Genomic DNA, 20,286 nt, shown 5'->3' on the forward strand with positions numbered 1-20,286 from the left:
ACAAATTTAAATTTAACTTTAAACAAAAGCGTGGGCGGGGGAGGGGCGAAGTCCTCCCCATTTATTATAACCTGACCAAAAAGATAAAAAAAATAAAAAAAATGAAAAAAAATTTGAAAAAAAAAATGAAAAAATAAAAGTGAAAAAAAAATGAAAAAAAAATTTTTTTTCTTGATGTGCTCACCGAGATCGGTGCAGAAACCACTTTTTGAGCGATTTTAGTTTTTGACCTCTACCGGGGCGACGGGTGGGAGTTAAGAGATGGGATGACCACCGTTGGAATCCCCATCTCAAGGGCTATCTATAGTAAAAAAATCAGCTTGATCGGAGGGTGCCCCATTTTCCCGAATCCGACCGATTACGCGATAGGGCATCTGCATTTGTATTTAATTTATCAGCTTTGTGAACGAAATCATAATCGTAATTTCGTAATTTTAGTCGCCAACGAATCAATCTTTGACCTGGGTCTTTTATTGAATTTATTCATCGTAATGGTTCATGATCACTAACTAAGGTGAATTTACATCCTTATAAGTAAGGTCGAAAATGTAAAATTGCATACAGAACTGCTAAACATTCTTTTACAGTGGTAAAATAATTTTGTTCCGGTTTTGTTAAAGTTCTAGATAGATATGTTATCGGTAAGTCATGACCATTGAATTCTTGACTGAGTATCGCACCTATTGCATAATCTGAGGCATCTGTTGTTAACGTAAAAGGTTTATCAAAATTTGGATATTGCAGAATGGGACTTCGGCGCAATGCTTTACGTAATTCTAAGAAACTTTGTTTTTGTTCTTTACCCCAAACGAATTTTGCGTTTTTCTTTAATAATTCTGTTAAAGGTTTGGCTTTTTCTGCAAAATTTTTAATGAAACGCCTCACAGTGGGGTATTTGACCTATTCAGCTGGCCAAAATTATTTTTCTGGTTTAATGGATTCAGAAACGTGCGTACTTATTTATTTATGATATTTTAACATAGTAGGAGAAATTTTAGACATTAAAAAATAACTAACAACTATCAAAAAGTGTTAAAAATAATTTTATTCTTTGGTTTTGTCTAGTTTAGTATGTCACAGCCTTGCATTGCGAATTGTTCCGTTATACATATTTTCTGTATATACCGTTGTGTCCCTTTTTATGAAACACCATACCCGTGTATCTGGGCCGCTTTTCGGTGTGGTATCCGCTTTTCGTCCTTTAGCATATCGCCTTTTACCTGCCTTTTTACCTACAATGACACACACTCTAAATATAAAGTTGGTTGTATACATTGTTAACTTAAATTTAATGTAAATGTAATTTATAATGAAAATTTAATGTTAATTTACATTTAATCAGAAGATGACGATATCCATTGTTCTTCATCTGAAGATTCCTCTGCTTCTTCTGCTTCTTCATATTCGGCAGGTAGAAACATTTCCAATGTTTCTGTCGAAAATGTGTTCGTGTTTTTTTTCTGTTTTGACCTAATGCTGCTTAAAAAGGGCTCAGAAGTCAGTAGCAAACTATTCAGCACATCTAAGTTGCATGCCTCCCTTGAAAATTTTCTGGCATGATGTTGCCGGTATAAGCGAAAATGCTTATTTCGTGTCTCTGCTGCTTCTTCCGATAGCTGTCCAATGGGCAGTAGAGCATTTTCTATAATTATTGGGGAATGCAAAAGAATTTTGTGCGTTGTAGGTGGCATCGGGTACCACGAATATAATTCCACATACAGCTTTGCTGTATCTATTGTATATTGTGAAAATTTATTTATATCTATTTTATGGCCACTAGATATTGTTTCTAAAATAATTTTGATGCGGTGTATTAATTTAGAATCTACCCCTGTTATTTGCGCTGAAAGGTCCGGATCTGCAAAAAATCATCTGCTTGTATTGCCGTCATTCGTGTTACCAAAACCAGCCTTTCGTATATCTACAAGTGTTAGAGGTCTATGGGATCTTAAGCGTGAATAAGCGCAACACAAATCTTGTTCAGTTAACACAAAATGAATATATTTTAAACATAGAAATTGATACCTTTCATATGCGCATTAAGGCGATGCGAGCGTCGAGGCCGAACTCCGAATTCCGCGTTGGTAAAACAGTCAACGTTTCATCGAAAATTAGGCCGAACAGAAACTGATTTCAGCGCCACCTCAGTTATTGCATCCAACTAACGGCATGCTATTCTACATCACTTTTCGCATACATCTAAATGACACACGGATGCTGCGATAGCTATATTATGTATGCCACCGCCAAAGTATAAAATACGATACTGCATACATCACCTAGGAAATGTATAAATGACATAACACCTTCACCCAAATATTATATATACATTTCTTGTAATATAACATAACCAAGGGAAGAATATTCCTACAAATCGAATGCCTAAGGTTATTTTTTTTTTTAAATGATATGTCCCGATATGGTACTCCGATATATACATATAAGTGGTATCAAATGTTTTTCCGAAGTACGAATGTGTAGGAATAAGAACTATATAAATGTGATAGGAACGCAGGATATTTGTTTTTGAATAACATGAATTGTAATACTATGAAGGAAATAAAAAGAAACTGATAAATTATTTTAAAAAATTGTTGATAATTAAATTGCAAATGCATTTACTTTATTCAATAAAAAAAATAAAAGATAACATAAACATTTGTCATGTATCCAGTATATGTACATTTATATACAATCTTCGTCATGATCTGATTGTGAAAAATGAATGTATATATACATAATTCACACTTTTCCTTTTTGGAGGGATATAGGAAAGGGACGGGTATAAAATAACTGTAAACAAAACATATAATAAAAAAGAAAATATTTTATTTGACTGACGGCAGTGCACAGGATAAGGAATATGAGAATTGTACTCTGGATTCCTACAAATCGAATGCCAGTTAGTTTATCCGTCTAAAGAAAATCGTGAATGTACCCATGTACTTCGTCAGTACAGAGGATAAGGAATAGGGGAATAAATGACTACACCATAAGTAGCGGAAAATATTATATAATTATAAAAAAGTTAAAAATATATACAAAAAATAAAAAACATGAAATAAAATAATAATAATAAGAATAATAACATAAGAATAATAATATAATAATAATAATAATAATAATAATACAATAATATAATAATAATAAGAAGAAGAAGAAGAAAAATTTAAAAATAAAAAGCTATGTTGCGGCCATTAAAACCGCGACCACGTCCGCCTCCACTGCCATTTCCGCGACCGCGGCTGGACGGTGGCGCTGTTTCGCGCCGCAGCTTATTCATCTTTCTTCTATATTGGCGAATGAGCTGCTTTTTTGTTCTGTATGACTGGAAAAATAAATATTATGTTATTATTCATAAACAATGAATACCAGAAAAATCGTACGAACAGGAAAGTAAAAAAACTACTTACGTTTTGCACCTCAGGCTCATACAGCTCGTTCAGCTGTGACACGTGCGGTTGATACGGCTACGGAAAGAATAAATATTATATTATTATATATAAACAAAAAAAAGCAGAAACAACGTATAAACATGAACGCGAAAAATAGGACTTACTGTATGTCCTGCCGGTTGTTTCTGCGGCTGTTGCTGTGGTACTGGGGGCGGCTGCAAAAATAAATATTCTGTTATTATGTGTAAACAAAGAATAGCAGAAATAACGTATAAACAGGAACGTACAAAAACGACTTACGATATACTGAGCCTGTTCTGTTTTTTGCAGCAATTGCTGCATCTGCAGCATTTGCTGCTGCTGCATCTGCAGTATCTGCAACAATGGTTGCGGTACAACTTCTGGTTGCAACCGCAACTGCTGCACCTGCTCTTGCAGCTGCAACAGCGGCTCCGGTTGTGGTTGCGGTTGCGGTTGGAGATCACCGCTTTTATCTTGGGGACACGAGTCTAGAAAAGGCAATTTTTTAACTTTTTTATTTGAGCCTGTAATGAAAATGTAAAATATGACATGTGTAAAAAATATGTTATGTGTATGCTGAAAATTTCATTGAGATCGGTCAATGCACTGAGAAGTTACAATTTCTGAAAATCGTGGCTTTTCATCTAAGAACGTGACTAGTTATGTTCTTAGATTGCGATTCTCGGAAATTTTAATTGTAACTTCTAAATGCATTTACCGGTCTCAATGAAATATTAAAACCATGCACTTAACTCATTTGAATCTACGAAAGATATTTTTTAAATTTTCATTATAGGCTCACATAAACCCACTGTATATGAGACAAAGCAAAAAATATTTTTGGTACAAATGGTCACCTTATTATAATTGTCAATGACACTCGCGAAGTAAAGAAAACAAGAAACACTTACTGTCGGCTTTTTCCATTTTCTGTTCACTTTCTCCGAAACCTTGTGCACGGTCTAAGTTCAACGACGCCAGTGAAATTGGAAAACGAGAGCGCGTTAGCGTTTCGTTTCTTTTTAGAGCGTTGCCATGGCTGTCGTTGTTATTTCTTTATTTCTAACAATAAGGCCTCTTCGCATAGAAGACATACATACATATATATTATTGATAAAATTTCCAAGCATTTGTGAAAAAAATAATCACAAATGGGAAATAAAAAAAATACCAGGAGAAGACTCTCCCTCAAAAAAGCTTATAGAAAACTATAAGTGCTAACAATTTATATGTACATTTCAGTAACTTGTGTGAATTGTCCTACATTCGTTTTACTTTGCAGGCGACGGAAAGAATGGGAATCGTCGACAACGACGATTCAAGCTGATGCAGTTTTCGAAGACAAATATTTCGAAAATAAAGATGCGGGGCGCATCCCAGAATCGAAAAACATCCTATTCGCAAAAAATAAAGATGATGCGGGGCAGTAGTTGTTCTATGCGGATTCTAAATCACTGGCGTCAGCATTTTTTGTAATTTGACACCACACCGTCAGCAGAAATATGATATATATATTCATGGATTTGTGAGGGCGTATATATACGCCTTTAGCAGTCAAAGGGTTAAGGTTGTCCATTTCTTTCTTATAATCGTCGACAAATTGCGGATACATGCGTGTCGCGTTTAGTTAATATTCGTTCCGCGCTTATTAGTTATTAACGTTATTATTCGTATTTCGACGTGTAATTCGGTTTACGTATATTTGAAACGTTCTACGTTTAATGTTTAACGACGATGTTTATTGTCTCGATCGACCCTTGTCTCGAACATTCGTGAACAATTTCGAACTACAGCGGTTGTCACGCAAACCCTCGCATTCCAATATCATTCAAACAGTTTCATTCCGTTCAATTCCAATCGCTTTGTTCTTAATTACATTCATTCCTCGTGGAAGGGTCGGCTGACGCATGCTTTATAGGTATGAGAGGTACCTCGCTAATAAAATAGAAGAAAATTGTTCTTTATATTGCACGGTTAAGTTGGGAAATTTCCAAGTGCGTCGCACTGCTTAACCGCGCGGCGAAAGATGTTTACGATACCTCTCCCTAAACGGTTTCGACTTTCGAAATTTTTGTCGCGGCGCACAGTGGTTCGTAAACGCCTTTTCGCGGAAAAAATTCGATAGCTTCAAATTGCATAATTCGATTTTCACAAAAATTGGTGTATCGGGTTTTTTCAGGTCATTAATTATAAATTTGACGTAAAAATTTTGAAAAACAAAATGGTTGATCTTATAATTAACAATCATTTGCGTTAAAATAACAAGAAATTAAAAAATATTTTATTTGCAATAATAATTTTCAGCAAATAGAATAAAATAATAACATAAATGAAACGAATATTTTTTTTGACTTACAAAAAATATATTACAGATTTAAATGAAATATGAAAAAAGAGAATAATTATACTTACAATTATATTTCTGTATTTAATGATGATTTTTGATGAGTAATGCTATCACATCGTTACGTAATTCAAAAGTCTTTTTTCTCGGCTCTGTCCTTAGGGTATTTATGTATATACAGATCAGAGGAAGTAAGAAGCATATGCATCTTGCTCTCATTTGTAAATGTTCAAGAATATTGTTATTTTGAGAGGTATCTGAATGTCAGAATTCTAATAAGTTATTGAAATAAAATACACCATAACCAATTCATTTTTTTCCATTTTCAGTTTTGTGTTCAAAATAACAATTTTTGTACATCATCGTGTATATCTAATTTTTTCTTTTTTGGTTCTGTACGAAATTTATTAATATATGGATCTGAAGTTACGAGAAGCATGTTCATTACATCCTCATTCGTTGAAGATCTGCTACATTTTCGGGAATGGCTGAATCGGTACATGCGGTAATCCTTGTTCCGGGCTTCTTGCGCTTCTTCAGTCAGCATTCCTATTGGTAAAACAGCTGCCGAGATAATCTTTTTACCGTGCCAGAGGATCTTGTGTACGGTATTCGGCATATTGTACCAACTGTATAACTTAACGTACAATTGGGCAGTTTCTTGGCAGTAAACCCCAAATTTTTCTGGATCTATTGCTGCACTACAGTTAATTGTATCTAACATTATTCTAAATCGGTGTATGAGGTCTTCGTTGACTCCAGTAATCGCAGCAGTGATAGAAGGATTCTGGAAAAACCTTCGTGAAGTATTTCCATTGTTTGTTGTGCCCATGCCCTGTTTGACGACATCTATATTAAGACCCAACATTCTTTTAAATTTCTCTTGAATATCTTTCTTTGTGTTCTCTTTTTGTTGCCGAGTTTCACTATTTGTTCTCCAGGCTTGAAATGATTTATTATACGCAATGTGCAAAATGCACTCCATAAATTTGATTCTAGCGTGTAACGGAGACATGCCCAACGGCAACGCCTCTTCGAATTCTAGTTTTTGTTTTAAGAGATTAAAATTGTTCATTTCCGACGGTTTTGCCTTGCAAATGAAGCACACAGACATGGATGAAGTGTCAGTAACTGTCTGTGTTACCTTCCCGTCCATCATAGTGAAAACCAGGCAATGATGAACTTTAATGGTTTTATTATTAATGTGAATTTCAGATTCCGTTAAATTCGAAATTTCAGATTTCACTCTATCGACTTCTTTCCTAATTGTTTCAGGCGTTTCCTTGACAAATTCAAATTTCAAAGGTCTGCAAAACCTAGTTGACGATGGTCTTGTATTTTCCCAGAAAATCATATCTGAATTGTTTTTTTCAGTCAAAATCAGGGGCACAAGGGACGTCAAAAACATATTCGCATCAGTAATGTTTTCATCCCTAAATGGTTGATGGTATTCGTTGTGTCCAGAAGAACCATCACATCCCCATTTTGAAGTAAGAGTGAGTTCGTCTCCAATACCGTGCAATTCTGTTTCAGATTTTGATTGTATAATTCTCTCAGTCGTGTGATTAAGTAATCCTTGAAGGCTTACTTTGCCGTAACTTTCAGTGATTTCCAAAGTATTTGGATAACACTTTTTTTTTGAAGCGAGTACTTCATAGTATGGTGGGAAGATATCTCCTCCGACTTCTTTTGCCGATTTTCTTATTATTTCATACTGATACTTCGATAACGAAGCATCGAGTATGAGAGCCAGAGCCTTTTCTGGACTAAACCCTGAAGGTGCTGTATCACGTTCATGTACCTTTTTGGCTGCTAATGCAATTAACTGTTCTGAAAAGTTTTCACAAATTTGATTGACCTTATATCGTTTGGCCCGATCACTACATTCTTCAAAACTCTTTTTAGGACGACCACCTTTATTTTGTTCAGATGTACACGGTTCTTGTTTATCGGGACTATCAAAAGGTTTAAGAATGGTGCACATATTATTTAGCCAGTCTTCATTTTTTTTTTTTAATTTTGTTTCATTTCGAGAAGCATCTTGCCACCTTCGATTAAAACTTGGCAAAAATGTTTTAATTAAATACCTTCGAATCTCATTCAAGTGGACGGGTGTCAGGTACAAATGGTTAGTCCTAATAGTTTCCAAACACTTATCTGCATCGCGTTGACAATTTAAAACTATTTCCACGATATCTCTGTATGACAACTGAAAATATGCCATGGCTGATGGTGATTTGAAGGACGCCACTAAAGGGAATATTCCGGGAATATTTAGCAAGGGAATCGCACCGTGACGAGCAACGCCAAATACACAATTTATTTGCTCTGATTCAAATCGGAGATCGTTTTCTCCAACCGCAGAATGACAATAAACCGAACACATGGTTTGGCAATTGTTGATCACGAACAGAAGGTTCTCGCCCGTTTTTCTTTTTTTTGCAGCGGCAAAAACAAGCGATCTGTGAGCGAGTAGAGATCGTTGTGATTGTAATCTGCGAAAACCAGTGTGGCGATAAATAACTAAAAGTGTACAATAACTTTGACTATAAAAAAACGAGTACTAACTTCGTTCTAATAAATTTGGTATTTTTAGAGAAAACAATCACGGGAGTCATTTATTATATCGGCACTCCGCTCCAAGACGAAAGTTCCAAGCTCATCGTGTACACAATTGTTTCCCTGTATAGGGCCAATATGCCTCGGTTGTAAATTGAATATCTCGAAAGGTCGCAGATTAACGCAGCTAGACGTTCATCTATCGTTTCATTTAGAGTCAGATAAATAAACAGAAGCAAATTAGAACACACCGCTTGTCACCGCTCCAGAGATATCCACCGTTAAACTTTTTTACGAATTACTGTTTAACTGTACTTCGAGGTCCCAAAAATTTGATTAAATAAAACCTTAAATAAGCTTTTTATTTATCGTGCATACTTACTGATAGTGTTACTATTCAGTAAAAAATATGCCTCTGCTGTGGTAGCAATAGAGTAAGAAATTACAACTGAAACACGAAGTATATTTCAGGAGTGAAATACGTGAAACAGCAAATATCGAAATTAAAGGCTTATATATAGCCGCAATATGGAAATATCTATGATTGTTTTGTTAAAATATATTAGGTAACTAATTAGCATTGCAATGCTACGGACAAAACTCTGTTTGCAACACTTTGAAAAAATGAGGTTTTTTCCGCGCATTGACCACTGTGCGGCGTAGTTTCGACTAGGCAATCATCCCAAGGAAAGGTTGACTCGTATTATTTGAAAGAACTAAATATAGCCTCCTTTGTGTGCTTCGCCTGGGATTATCTCCAAGTGCTTCGCACTGGCGAGGTACACAAATTTGGTATATTGACGGTTAAACTATTGAAACTAATAAGAGAAAAGGAAAAAGGAGAATTATAATTTTAATCTCAATCTCCTTTCTTGTGTTCTCCGTGAGGAATCACTTCCAAGTGCACACGCACCCGACGGAAGAGCACAAGATCGGAGGAGCGCGAACAGGTAAACGAGGAAAAGTAAGATAAGAAAGGCCCTTCCTTGCGCCCTTCACGTGGAAAGTTTCCAGATGCAGCGCACCCGATGAGGAACGTAAGGTCGGGTTAATGAAAAATGAACCCGGACGTAACAATACCCCCCCCCCCCCCCCCCCCCCCCAGAATCATTGCCGTCCCCGGCGATGTGGGGGTGCGTACGCGTGGTGGTGCTCGCGCCGCAACGCGCTTCGCCCTCCCGCGCTCACTGCAGAAACGGTTGAAACGCCCGATCGTGGTATACCCGGAGAAGCAGGGACTGCGGAACTCTTGACCAACGCTGAGCATTTGTTTCACCCACCCAGAGGCACAGCACCGTGGCTCTGCCCTCTCGGCGGACGATCTCGGTAATCTCCCTGACAGCTTGCTGCGTGATTCCTTGGCACCCCTCGATGTTGAATCTCGTCAGTGCGGGGCACCCGCGGACTACCTGACAGGCTTCTTCATCGTTGATCCCTGCTGAGTCACGGCACTGGATCTCCTCCAGGGTAGGTACTAATGCCAGCGGTTGTATCGCGACGCTCGGGTGGAGGTTTACTAGGTGGATCTGGCGGAGCATGGTGAGTGACTCCAGCGGCTCCAAGGCAAATTGGCCGCGAATATTGGAACAGCCAGACAGATCCAGGCGCTCCAAGTTCTTCAGGTACTGTCCAATATGTGTTACCAGTGAATTTGCTACCCACTCGCAGAATCGTAGCTCCAGCACTCTCAGGTTGCGAAACACAGTCGCAAGAGTTGCGCCTTCATCCGCCGGCCCCGCATTTAATTCGACGTAGGGCATCTGGAAGTCCTCGGGGACTTTCACGTCCTCTACGTCCGGATCGAGGTATGTCGGGTCAAAGCTACTCCCGTGTATTCGCAGCTCCTCCAAGGTGGTGTGGATTAGCTCGTTTCCCATCAGGGCTTGAAGAGGTTGCACGGTGGTTAAAGCCTGGCACTGTGCTAGCTGTAGGTCGGTGAGACAGCGCAAGGACGCCAACGTGACAGCCACTGGTTCGGGTAAAAGCGCGGCGCAATTTCGAAGTCGCAAGGTCTTAATTGATCGCGACATCCAGGGCATCGACTTTTCCTGAAATTCGGTCCCCGTAGCTCCGAAAGTAGTAAGCTGAGATGCTACCGCAAATAATTTTTCCAACTCGGTGTCTAAGTGTCCGTGACACTTCCCCACCCAAAGCTCGCGTAAGTTCGCGGCGGTCGGCGTTAAATCGTGGATCGCGGGAGGGCGAATAATGCGCCGGTTAAATTCACGCTCGCTAAAAATGGGCACCCGCGGACAGCGATCGAGAGGACTTGAGGCCGAAGTCTGCTGGTTACGCTAGTGTCGTCCAGCAGCAAGCTCCTAACGTACGGGCCCATGCGTTGCACGGCCCAGTAAAACGCCTCGGTGGTAATCCTTTTTCCCTCCCAGCCGTCCGGCCACCGCCAATCATTAGAGCTGAGCTCCTGAATTGTAGAGTACGAGGCAAGGGCACCTTGCCTCCAAGCACGGCAAATTCCCTCCATCTTTGCCCGGTCGCTGAATCGGAGTAGCCTGGCAATCCTGGTTATGACCTCGATCGGCAATGCAGGCGAATAGGTACGAGGTAAGCCCGGGAATGGATCGACGCGAGGTCTCGGACGAATTAAGTTAGCCTCGTGCCAAGAGTCAGCCCTCTTGACCGAGAGTTTGCGTTTGTGGAGAGTTGGGCCCGTTCTCGTGGCCCAAGCGAGGGCGTCGCCTGCCTGTGCCGCCGTTGGGAAGGTTATAAAGCTGGTCGTCCCTGTCGGCTTCCGGATTATAGCCGCGTGTTGCGGCTGGAATTCGGCAAACACCTTCAACAGGAGCTTGTTGCGGGTGAACGGGGCCAAATTGGCCACGAACAGCCTTCGTCCCTCGTTGTCCTCCTTCCGGACGTTGTAGGTAGTCATCGTTTAGTCTGGGTATACGAAGTACACGGATAATGATCGCAAGATTTTAACACAGAAATTCGATAAACGCTGGTGCTCTCATCGTGTGAACCGTTCCTGCAAAGAAAGTATACAAAGAAACGCAATGCGCCAGTCGACCCTTCCACAGAATCTCGGTTGCCTCTTCATTGAATCATCTGGTTCTAATTCGCGAGTAAAAAGGCCGACTGTGCATCGAAATCAAGTCTTTTCTGTCCTCAGAATTTCAGTTTGTCTACATGCCTGGAAAAGAAGTGACCCATTTCATCCTTCAATACGACGTTATGCTTTGGTGTAATTTCCGCTATTTCGTAGGGACCGTGATACCGTTTGCCAAACTTCCCTACCCTTGGCTCAACCAGGACGTATGCCATGTCTCCTATTTTACCTTTAAATGGACGCGCTCTCGCGTCATAATACGACTTCGACCTGATTTTCGCGCGATTCAAATTATTTCCCGCAATTTCCTGCATTTCGTTCAAACGATCATTAAGATCTTGTATATAACCGTCATAAGTTGGAAGATCGTCGTTGGCGGAAAATGCGGTAGGACATCGTGCACGTTTCCCCTAGATTAATTCGAACCGGCTAAATTTTGTACCCTCGTGCACGGAGGTGTTGTATGCGAAAATCGCGAAGGGAACTAGTCTGTCCCAATCGTCGAAATCTCCAAGGTAATGCGTAATGTAATCGACCAATACGGCATGGCTACGTTCTAGGGCACCGTTAGTTTGTGGACGGTAACCGGATGTAGTAACGTGTTGGATACCAAACATCTTTGCCATGGTAGAAAAGATTTTATTTAAGAAACTGGTACCTCTGTCCGAGAGAATAACCTTAGGTGTACCGAATTGCAAAACGAGATGTGTTACCAAAGCGTGAGCTATTGTTTCCGCTTTAATGTTGGGAACCGAAACTGCTATACAGAATTTCGTGAGACTATCTTGCATCGTTAGTATATGCCTGTTTCCATCAGGAGTAATCGGAAGTGGTCCGACGGTGTCTATTGCTACCTTCGCAAAGGGTTCCACGGGTGTGTCCGTGATAACCATCGGTTCGCGCGTTTTCTGTCTTGATATCTTTCGCGTCTGACAACTTGTGCATCTACGAATGTAGTCTTCTATCTGGCTACGCATATTCGGCCAGAAAAATCGTTCGCGTATCCGTTGATAGGTCTTTGTCACACCTTTGTGTCCTCCCACGAGGCTCCCGTGCATTTCCGCGATAATTTCATTTTTAATTCCGCTGGGTGGTAGTTGCACGCAACCGTAACAAAGGGTGACCTTTACGTTGACGTCTTTGAAAATCTTTCTCAATAACCCGGGTAACGCGTCCTGCGGTAACGTATCAGTAAAATCATCAAATCGCGAGATCCGAAAAGAATCTAAATCTAACTCGGACAACTTTTGTTTGAGTTTCCGTAAGACAGATTCTAATTTCGCGATTGTCAATTCGTCGTTAAAGTTCTTTGATATTACGACGCTGAAGATTTTATGTTTACCGCAGTCCGTTACGATAATATTTCCCGGTTTTAAACTTGATTTTCGCAACGTTTCCAGATCTATGATACCGATATCAACGAGTAGCTCACTAACCGGTATCAATCGTAAATCACTCGTAAGAAAATGCACGTAATTATCTCTATAATATGTCAAGTTTTCTGACGCGAAAGTTACCGTTTTCGGAACCTCTATCTTTGGAGGCGGATCAGAATATAGATCCTCGAGATCTACAAGTGTATTTGCGAGAGATGGTTGTGGTAACACGTCGGTCTGTATTAACGTATTTTCGTTCTGTGTTTGAGGATTTGATTCTAGAACTGTCTTATTTCGTGGTGTAGATAAAGCTATGGGTGGTAGAGATGGAGGTGTAGCAGGTAAATGTGATTGGTATTGAGGTCTGTATACTATAGTGTCTTGTGTAACGTCGTGCGTTCGTCGCGTCAAGTCGTCTAGATGTTTGTATAAATCGTCAACATCGGTCTCCGTGTCTAAATTCTTAGCGACTTGTGTTTCCTCTAATCCTCCTTCTTCAGGGGAAAAGTCGAAGAATTCATGGTCGCTATCAGAATAGGGTGTTATAAAAAGTTCTTTATCGGAGTCAACATTGGTGAGGTCCGGCCCGAGTTCTGAGGTCTGGGGTACTCTCAGTGCTCGCGGACATGACCCCAGGCTCGGTAGGACACTCCTACGACGAACGAGGATCGGTGGTTCGGACGCATCTGAATCGGTATCGGAAATATTACTGTCTGTAGTTATGTCTGTTGAAGTGTTCGATGTAATTATAATAGCAGGTTTAGAGAGAAGTGGAGTTGAAAATTGAGAAGTTGGTTTGTTTGAAGATCTAAGCCGAGTTCGAGTGGAGATGGCCTCTGGATCGTGAGTAGGTGGAGGTCTCGGTTTTGTTTTCGATCCTAACGATCGCCGACGACGACACGGACCCCTCCTGTCGAATACGATACGTGGTGTAATTTGCGGTCCATCGAACTGCGGTAAAACGAACGTCGTAATCAGTCTGATCGAGAGCCCGAACGGTGCAAGATTCAATAACGTATATGTATACTCAAAATCATTGCAACAACCAAAGTACAAATATCTCGAACGAATTTTGACAAACGTTCCTGAAAACGGATACTTTTCTTTTTCAAATAATGCCGAAGTCGTGCCACCGAACGAGGCGCTGCCTGATTCGGTGTTTATATTCGATGACGTTGCATGTGACAAGCAAGACGTGATAAGAGAATATTTCGCTATGGGCAGGCACTCGCGCGTGGACTGTTTTTATCTCTGTCAGACTTATGCGAGAATACCGAAACACCTAATTCGCGACAATGCCAACCTTTTGATCGTGTTCAAACAAGATGGCACGAATCTACGCCACATTTATAATGATCATGTAAATACAGATATGTCATACGAAAATTTTTGTAAATTGTGCGCACAGTGTTGGGAACAGAAATATGGTTTCGTAATAATCGACAGGGATAGCTCGATGGAACGTGGTCGTTACAGAAAAGGATTTAACGAATTTGCCGTTTTCTGAAACATTTAGTCCTTCGATAGAACGCTTAGCGAGTAGACGTCTTCTCCTTGCAATGGATAATAGTAATAATAAAGAATCGAGTAAAGTTGCGAATGCTATAGCTAAAACAAGCGATGCTATACGCAAAAAACGCAGAGCTCTCAAATCGGAGAGCATCGACGAAGAGAGAGTCATCGAAAAACGATTGAGACCCGTGGTAGAACCGCTGGAACGAATTATCGAGAATATGTCCGCGGAATCGCCACATTCAGACACGATCAATATAAAATCCGAGTCGACATTCCCAACTTTGAATATTAAAGAACCGCAAAAATTGACGTCAACTCCTTTTCTTAACCCTCAAAGCACACAAACTGCAAGAGCACGCATTTATTCCGAACCTGGTACATCTTCGAGTGAACGGTCGGTGGATGTGACGAAAGATCGCCCCGATTTTCATCGTGAAGAATCGATACATGCCGTTGAAACGTACGGCGACAGCGACGAGAATCTTAATGTTTCTATGCAGCGAATTTTGGACAAGCCTAGCGAAAACATACGTAGCCATTTCACGGAAAATTTGGGGCCGTTGGCAGCTAAATACATTCAATTACTCTTTACCGACCGTGAGAAGAAGATAGATGACGTGTATGGAGTATACGTACAACGCAACAAATTAATGCTTGGAAGTTCAGTTTTCGACGTAAACAAAAACGACGATGTGATTATTAATGGAGTGAGGTACAGAGGAACAACTGGTTTGTACGAATTACTATTTATGAGAATGCCTGATGACACCTTGTTCAACGATGCTGATTTACACAAATACGCGGAAATATTAAAGTCGTCGAACGCTCATAGACGCAGCCATATCTCGTCGGGGCTTGTGAAAAGTAACAAGGGTTACAAGTATAAATATATCATTGCAAAATTGCTTAAGAGCGAGCGGCGTGGAGGTAATCTGATACCGTTCGATATGGTGGCTAACGATAACGCGGTGGACTACGTGCACTGGAATGACCCAAACGAGCTCGTCGATAGATTACGTCTTCTCGTATCCTCGAAATCCGCAGGACATACGGGGCATGACAACGAGATCGTTTCTATAATCGAAGAACTTCGAGAAGCCGGGTTGATTATAAATTGACACGTTCGTAAAGCATGATGTTAGTGTACAAACATGAAGAAGGTGAAGAGCAATCATATCACGGACGAGAAGATACAGCTGGTCAACGAGTTGCACGCGCCAGCGAGACGTAACTTTAGACGTAGACGAGTTAATGGACGGGGTTACGATGATCGCTGGCAAGTGGATCTCGTAGAGATGTGACAGTATGCGCGAATCGACACTGGCCACAATAACATACTCACCGTCATCGATGTCTTATCTAAATACGCTTGGGCCGTAGCAGTGAAAACGAAAAATGGAAAAAACGTTACGGATGCATTTTTAAACGTTTTGAATGATGGAAGAAAACCGAAAAATCTTCAAACGGATAAGGGAAAGGAATTTTATAATACAGAATTCCAAAATCTTATGAAAGAATACGATATAAATCATTACTCTACGCACAGTGTAATGAAAGCATCGATAATAGAACGTTGGAATAGGACGTTGAAAAACGAAATGTGGAAAAAGTTCACGCTTAATGGAAACTACGCGTGGACAACCGTCTTACCGACGCTGGTCTCAGATTATAATAATAGAAGGCATCGTACGATTAGAATGCGTCCCGTCGACGTAACACCGGAACATGCGGACAAACTCTTATCGTCCGTATATTCTAACATAAAGATTGCAGCTCCGGCCAAGTACAAGGTCGGTGATCACGTGCGATCACGTGATCTAGTTTAGTAGATACAAAACTTTATTCGCAAAGTGTTATACGCCGAATTGGACAACTGAAATTTTCACAATTATTAAAATTCAACGAACAAATCCTGTAACGTATCTCTTGCAAGATATGCAAAAACAACCGTTGGTTGGCGGGTTCTACGAATATGAGCTACAAAAAGTAAAAAATCACGATGTATGCTTAGTGGAGAAGGTTCTACAACGAAAGGGAAATAAAGTTTTCGCCAAATGGTTGGGGTTTGATTCTACGCACTATTCATGGATAGGAGCGAACAATATTTTGTAATCTATATTTAAAAATGTTTGTAATTATGCAGATTATGTGAATAAATAATTTTTCGGCTTTATTCTGTGTTTACTTTTATTATAGGGGAATGTTATTTTATAAATGAATGGAGGTTGGTCTAAGAATAAATTATATTGATAATTTTGAATACTTTTTAATACACTAATACATAATACAATAATACATAATACAATAATACATAATACAATAATACATAATACAATAATACATAATACAATAATACATAATACAATAATACATAATACAATAATACATAATACAATAATACATAATACAATAATACATAATACAATAATACATAATACAATAATACATAATACAATAATACATAATACAATAATACATAATACAATAATACATAATACAATAATACATAATACAATAATACATAATACAATAATACATAATACAATAATACATAATACAATAATACATAATACAATAATACATAATACAATAATACATAATACAATAATACATAATACAATAATACATAATACAATAATACATAATACAATAATACATAATACAATAATACATAATACAATAATACATAATACAATAATACATAATACAATAATACAATAATACATAATACAATAATACATAATACAATAATACATAATACAATAATACATAATACAATAATACATAATACAATAATACATAATACAATAATACATAATACAATAATACATAATACAATAATACATAATACAATAATACATAATACAATAATACATAATACAATAATATATAATACAATAATACATTATATACAATTCGCTGGGAGGTAGAGGCTATAACAGACAAAATAAAACTCGCATTAGGTAAAATCTAATAAATTAAAGACATAAACGGACGGGCAACTCACATCAATCTTCTCCAACCGGCATCGGATTGCATTTATTGACCACTTAAATTTTCCGCGTATGGTAGACATGATGATACACATCAATATCTCCCCAAATAGGGCCCTCATCTATTTCCTCATCAAACAGAGCCCTCAAGTCGAATAAGCCTTCATGATTCGGATTCCAACCTTCGGCCCACATTAACATCTGGCTGAACCGATGGTCTGCACGCTTCCGGCGCACTTCGATGAATCTTTTTATTGGCACTAATCCTAACCTTTCAGCTTTTAACAAACAACTAGTTAAAAATAAAATTAACACACCAAAACAAGTAATCGTTAAAGACTACTTACAATACTGCTCAATAAGTGCCTTAAAGGCACGTAATTCAAGTCGCGGAACGGTGGCCATCGTAAACTGAATAACGCGAAACGAGCAGCGGATAACGAAATGAATAGTGGATAATGAAAACTCATCGGTTTATAAAGCACCGAGAAAATATCCCCTCCAATCCTAATACATCCAAACACTAGACTTTCAGCATCTCACGAAATTGCAAATTTGCAAGAACTCCGAGTCGGGCGCCTCTCTCTCTCATGAAATTGCAAGGTTCGCAAGAACTTGAACATTGCAAAGAATAACGATTGAATAATGTTAATATCGCATTAACGATTTTACAATTTTATTTTCATATTACATTAATGAAGTAAGGGGAAGGGTGAGGTAAAGAATAAATTACAGTAATAACGATTATATAACTTTACCGTATTATTTATTTTATTATATTACAAATACGGGGAAGGGTGTGGCAAAATAAATTACATTGATAATGGTTATATACTTTTATTTTATCTTTATAACTTTACTATATTATTAAAAGAAGTATGGGGAAGGGTGTGGCAAAAAAAATACTTTTATTTTATCTTTACTATATATTTATTTTCTCCCAGATATTTTATTAAAGGAAGTATGGGAAAGGGTGCTGCAAAAAATAAATTACATTGATATCGCTTATACTTATACTTTATTTATATTTTTTAAATTTATTCTGCAATCACCGGCTATAACAGATAAAATGAAACATACATTAATACATAGTAAAAAATCAAATTAAAAAAAAACGGGTAAGTAACTCACATCCTGCTCCTCGCGGAACAACTGCCGCAAATTTAGTGTGGCCTCCCCCCATATTAACTCCATCTTTCGCCGCCTCTCCGCCCGCTCCCGCCGAATATTTGGGAGATCCTTCTTTCTGATGAATCCTAGCGACCTTAAGGTCGCGGCTGTTAACAAAAACGAATTAAAACAAATAAAATTTACGCACTAAAAGTAATTATCGAAAAATTACTTACGCTGAAAGGCGATGAACGCCTGTAAAGCAAGAATTTGCTCATTTGTGAAATTGTCCATGATAAATAACGAAAACGCCGCGTTGATGCGTTTATAAAGCAAACAGGGTAACATCTCCCTCCATTTCTAACAATGAAAACCGCCGATACAATCTGAGATTAATCTGCCGGATATCTTACATGTTGTAACAACTCGGAATCGGCACGAAATTAAAAGGTTTGCAAGAACTCGAAACCCTGCATGCCTATAAAGATACTTGGAAATGCATGGCCAGCGAACACGTGCGAGTCAGTAAATACAAAGCTTTCGTGTATTCGCAGCTTCGCCCGCTCTCATAAATAAAAACTTCGAGAGTTTGAAGTAATAATTGTTGTATTATTTTTGATGATCAATCTCTAGTATTTCAGAAAAGTAGGTATTGCTGCCTGCAGAAACAGTAGAAAAGCGGCGACCCCATACTACATAACGCGTACGTTGTCACGATCACACACGAATAAGCAGAATTCAATGTGACAGTTTCCACAGTTTATTAAAATAATATAGCCTATGTCACTCCAGAGAAGGCAAGGAAGCTACTGTTAAAATTTGGTATCAATCGGGTAAGTAGTTTTTGAAATTTCTCTGTACATACAAACGCTGTCTCTTTATATGATAGTATATGAAGTATGATTATTGGGAAGGGTCGGGCAAATAAATTACATTAATAACGGTTATATAATTTTTATTTTCATATTATATTAATGAAGTATGAGGAAGGGTGAGGTAAAGAATAAATTACACTAATAATGGTTATATATAATTTTAATATACTAAGTAAATTATATAAATATATGTAGTGTCACGTCCTGTGACGCATTCTTGGAACCCTTATTTCGCCATCCACATTCTTTAAACTCTTATTTCATTATCCGAATTCATAGTTCCGAAAAGTCTGAGGGAGCAGCTCGTTCGGGCCAACGTATCGCAAGAACGCTGACAATCCGAACGAGGTGGTTCACTCGAACTGACAACCAAACGATTGACCTCGCTCATCAATATATAATAACGCGACCAAGCCCGCTCGCCCCCAGATCCAATATCGCGCAGAACCAGTACAGAACCAGTGTAGACAGAACAGTATAATTTTTGCAACCCCAGAATTTGTAGTGATCAGATCACCTAAGCGATCCGCGAAATCTGTTCGGAATCGGCCAGTTCGTCTAGCGAAAATCCGAGATACCAATTCTAAGACGCGCACCTAAATCCGCGAAGTACGACTCTGCTACGGAACTCAGGGATCCGACAGAGCAAAACTCATTCGTAAAGCGCGCGCAAGTTAAAGATTGTACTCGAACCAAATGAACATTTGTTGTGATCGGAAGTGCGTGAACCTCAATTAGACCATCTACCCTACCGACTCCACTAACCAAGACGACTCATCTCTACAGGTATCCGCGCCCAGCGAAAGGTAAGTAAGAACCTCTACCTAATCAGTAGCTTAGAGATAATTATACAAGTGCGCAGAGGACTCGGTGAGAGAGAGGACACTGCGACTTCACAGTAGTAATTAAGTAAATATGCAGTAATTAAGTAAATATGTATTAAGTAAATATATATTAAGTAAATATATATTAAGTAAATATGTATTAAGTAAATATGTCGGGGAGGGAAACAGCTACCACCAGTCCGGCTATAA

Source organism: Osmia lignaria, chromosome 8 (genome assembly GCF_051020975.1).
Source record: "Osmia lignaria lignaria isolate PbOS001 chromosome 8, iyOsmLign1, whole genome shotgun sequence".
Lineage (NCBI taxonomy): Eukaryota > Metazoa > Arthropoda > Insecta > Hymenoptera > Megachilidae > Osmia > Osmia lignaria.